The sequence below is a fragment of the Mus musculus genome, chromosome 10, assembly GCF_000001635.26.
Source record: "Mus musculus strain C57BL/6J chromosome 10, GRCm38.p6 C57BL/6J".
NCBI classification, from domain to species: Eukaryota; Metazoa; Chordata; class Mammalia; order Rodentia; family Muridae; genus Mus; species Mus musculus.
In genome coordinates this window covers 104,467,988-104,472,190 of record NC_000076.6, presented here as the reverse complement: position 1 = coordinate 104,472,190, position 4,203 = coordinate 104,467,988, and the positions used below count along the sequence as shown (strand labels likewise).

At 34.6% G+C, this 4,203-nt stretch overlaps 1 non-coding gene across 1 annotated transcript; it reads left to right on the top strand.

Annotated features, from left to right (window-relative positions):
• The first annotated feature begins 983 nt into the window (after window positions 1–983).
• Gm22945 lies at window positions 984–1,140 on the top strand. The gene has a single exon (XR_003949132.1). It is a non-coding gene; the product is annotated as a U1 spliceosomal RNA (small nuclear RNA).
• The last annotated feature ends 3,063 nt before the right edge of the window (window positions 1,141–4,203 follow it).

Genomic DNA, 4,203 nt, shown 5'->3' with positions numbered 1-4,203 from the left:
TAATATGATAATGAATAAAGTATATTTAAATAATAATGTGTAAGTGAATATTAATTTAAGCAATGCTTATTAAATGGTAAATCTGGTAACATTTCAGCTTTTAAAAATGTGTTACTTAAATGTGCAAATTTATTTAAAACTGTGAATATTGTAAGTAAATATGCTGTAATTGTAATCACTGGAGAGTACAATTATAGATCATTTTAACAATAAGCAAAATAATAACAGTAGTAAATTAAATTTGTGTTGAACGAAAGTATAACCTTTTAGCATATCTTTCTGGATATTCTATTATCAAATTTAACTGAGCAATGTGTCAGATTACAAGGCTGGCAATGCTTTCTGGGTTACTGAGAAAGGTATTGGGCCAAATGTCATCTTTGGTAGAATTTCAACTGGAACACAAATCCCATCCACAGACATATATCTCAGAGCTAGCTGTCAATAAAGCTGGTTTACCCTCTACATTGTTGATCACATTGGTTAACTAGTATCCACTGATCATAAACTAGTGTGAATGGATGTTATATGTTTCTTCTTTTAAGCTAAGAAATAAGACAGGCTTGATAAAAGAGCAGACATGAGCAGTCGTTTTTGTTTTTGTATTTTTAGCAGTCTCAGATCTGTCCTACCATGAGCTTACATTTCCAATAAATGTAAACAGAACTTGAATATTTGACATCTTCTGAGAACTGGTCTTGAGTGACTTCTTATTGTGCGTGATGCTGTATTGAAGGAATTTCCCAACATACTTTGGAAAGTAACCTTCTTTTTCACAAACTGTCTTAACTTATGTGTCTTCTCCACTAGCTCAATGTTATTCTACAAAAACAAAACAAAATTAACAAACACACAACATTCTTTAAAAAATCCCCATATCTTTCTTCTTTGAATATGAATTTTTGTGTATGTATTGAATCTTATGTTATGGTAAATCAGACCCCACTCAGCAAAATAAAAAGTATGGCTAAAGCATACTCATGATACTTAGGAGAGGAGATACCATGGTCAGGAAGGAAGTTTTTCCAGAGAGCATTTTATCCACTGGACTACAAATTTCTTTCTCCTGCATTTATCTTAAGTGTAGAAAATTTGACCTAGTAATTTGTGGTCGTGGAGAATTGTGTTCATATTCTCCTTTGATATTCATGTTCTGGGCATATCAACACATGCCTTTAGCCCTAGCACAGGCAGAGGCATAGAGTCAGAGGGTCAGAGGGTCAGAGGGGCACAGGGGCACAGGGGCACAGGGATACAGGGACACAGGGGCACAATGGCACAGGGGCGGAGGCCCAGATGACACAGGTCTGGACCACTAGGACCACATAACAACACCTTTTTTAATCCCTGACCTGCTCACCAAGAAAAAGTAAAGTTATAATTCACAAAATAAAACAGTCATTATCAAGAGTTTTATTCCACACACTCATGAAGTTGTATACAATCTATAAGACTCTCTTACAGGTTTCTGGCACAATTGTCATGTCAGTGGCTCTGTTATTTAACAGAGTAGGTAAAAATCCAAAAATCCAGCATCAGTTGTATTCTAACATATTATGTGCATGTGTGTGAGAGAGGGAAGGTGGGGAGGGAGAGAGATTTATTTCATATATTCTGGAATTATAATGAAACAGACACAATACATAATAGAATGCTTAGGACTGATGGTGTGTGGATGTGATAATATCTCCCATTTTTTATATGCTACATTTACAGTTTTGTGGGAGAGTTTTCAGAGGTCAGTTCAGCTAATTATGACAATTGGTAGATGACTCCAAATTGTAGAATTTCTATGATACTATATAGGAATTTGAGATCTTTGTGTATCATTTTTAAGCCCACAGAATACTTATTACTTAGTACTCACTGGTATGATTAAATATAACAAGATTGATTTTTGAGGTATGGGATAATTATAAGACATGAACTTAATGTGTATGTGTTAGTGACTTTCCCTAGCTGTAGTTGTGTCATATGCCAGAAAATTGGACATTAGACTCTTCCATGTCAATTACCATTTAAAAATTCATCAAAATATCACAACATACTTTTGCCAGATATATAGGTCCTGACTAAACACCAAGTCTGCGCATCCATTCTTTTAAACACAAAAAATTGATATAATATCTACAGTCTATTAATTAAGTTCAAGAAATTGTAGTCATTTTTCAATCACTTAACATCTTTTCAATCCCATATTTTTAACATTGAATATTATACTAATTTCTTCAATTCCTTGATGATACAGTATTAGTTTGGTTATTTGTTAATGTGGGAACAGTCTTGCTGAACTCATATTGTCCCTTCTTTTCAAAGCAACAAAGAACACAAAGTCGACATGCGAACATGACAAACTTTTAAATGTATCTATTAACCAAAACATTAGGGACAAGAGCACATCTGTGTGATGTATTTGAAGAGTTACCCGCCATTTATGCTTGCTTAAAATAGTATCTATTAATTTAGAGCTTAATCAACACCACTCTGTATTTCCTAACAGTGAACTTTTGTGTTTTCTTGGAGAGAAGATAATACAGAACTAGAGGAAAATAATCACCAAGTCATAAACATTCTGAAAAATCACCGCAGCTTCACTGAAAAAGTCTTATTTTGTCATAAAGTTTGCATGATGTTATAGGACATCTTTCTCAAGTGGCACTGCTCTTTCCTTTGAGAATCTCTCTAGACTCACAGTGGGAATAGAGTCAGAGGCAGTGACTGAGTTTCTTTCATAGTGATGAAAATAGCATAATTTTTCTATCTATTTAGTACTTCAGAAGGTAGATTCTCATTATCTAAGACAACACAATCATTTGTCCACTGCTTCAGACCTCTAAGGGTGATTGCTAAGCCTCAGTTGATGCTGTTTATTTTGAACCTGGCCTATCTGTTCTTGTGCTGATGTGTTGGCTGAATGCTAGCTCATTGAACTCTACTCCCCTGGAATGACAATCTCCCCTGAAGTTACAGCTTCATTTACTTATTTATTTATTTGTCTCTTATTCATGCACTTATTTACATCCCAAATGCTGCCACCCATGTTCCCCTCACTGAGGAATTCCTCCTGTGATTCCCCTTCCGTTCTCCTCTGATAGGATATGGGGCCCTTTAGGTATTCCCTCAACCCTGGAGTATCAATTCTCTGCAGGAATGGGCACCTCCTCTAGGATTGAGGCCAGACAAGGCAGCCCTGTTGGAAAAGGGATTACAGCTTCGTTTTTAACACTGACTGTGTATCACCACTTCAGTTCACTGCAGGCAGATAACATATGCTTTTCAAGGAGGCTACACTTATCTTCACCAATATTTATTTCAAAAAAAGTAGGGACATTGAGGTCAAATGTAGTAAGCTTATAGTAAAGCCCATTCTCGGTTCTAGCATTGCTTCAGGGGCTGGGGAAAGAGCCACCATACTCTGTGGCTCAGGATAAGCTTAAACTCATGTCAGCTTTCCTGCATTAGCCTCCTAAATTCTGCAACTATAAAATGCACCACCATATCTAGCTTCTTAGATGTACTTATTGTAGAGTATATAACAATATATTAATCTCAAAGAAAAATAATTTAGTGAACATTGTTCAACTGATTAGAATTAGAAAGGTTTGTATTTTCTTGTTTTTAATATATCTTTGTACTCATAACATTGCCCAAGAAATCCTATTGTTTCAAATAGTCGAGGAAACATACAAATTATAAAAATGTATAAATACATTTGAAAATTTGGGTTACTTATATTTTTAAATTTCATTTACCTTTGTATTTTTTATCTTATTGCTACCAGAATTTATTAAATTATCTTAGACCACAATATTCCTCAATTTACTGATGAGAAAAATGTCAAAAGATTAGGCTTATTATTCTTTTTGTTAATGTTAAACACAATGTTGTGGAATATCCAAAAATATATGAAAATTCAAATTTCCCTATGAATTTTTGTTTCCTATAAGAAAACCAAAAGCGACACAGAGAGTAAGGCTGACCCAACAACATGCTGCCTGTCACTGGCTTCATGGTTTGCTTCTGGAAACATCAGTGGTGTGTGAGCCTACTTGAAGATTCCAATCCAACTTGTGAGAACTACAGTAAATTATCTGCATATCTCATGTTTACTGCATTAAAAAAGTTTCTCTTTTTTTTAAAGGTCTGTTCTAGGTGGCTCAATATAATGAAGTAGTTTCATAAATAATGGAAGAATTTAAAGCT